Source organism: Passer domesticus, chromosome 3 (assembly GCF_036417665.1).
Source record: "Passer domesticus isolate bPasDom1 chromosome 3, bPasDom1.hap1, whole genome shotgun sequence".
NCBI lineage: Eukaryota > Metazoa > Chordata > Aves > Passeriformes > Passeridae > Passer > Passer domesticus.
This window is the reverse complement of record NC_087476.1, coordinates 3,666,421-3,666,739: the sequence shown is the minus strand read 5'-3', so window position 1 is coordinate 3,666,739 and position 319 is coordinate 3,666,421.

Below are 319 nucleotides of genomic sequence, written 5' to 3'. Positions count from 1 at the left end.
CCTCCTGGAGCAGCTCTGCCCCATCCCCTTGAGCATCCCGCTCGCACAAAGCCCTCTTTGTGCCGGCCTGGGCTCCAGCCAGCCCAGCCTGCAGGCTCGGGTTTATCCTTAGGCAGAGCCAGCTTTACAGCCTTCAGCAGGACCACTCCAACGCTGAGTGGATCGTGCCAGGCATGTGAGGTCCTCCTGCAGCACTCAAAAAATTCCCTGCCCCAGCCCCCACTGCCAAGAATTGCCTGTTTTTCCACGTTTTCACTCGAAGATGCTGAGGGGACGATGCTTCTGCTGCTGTGGTTCTCTGCCATTCCCCTGAATGGCA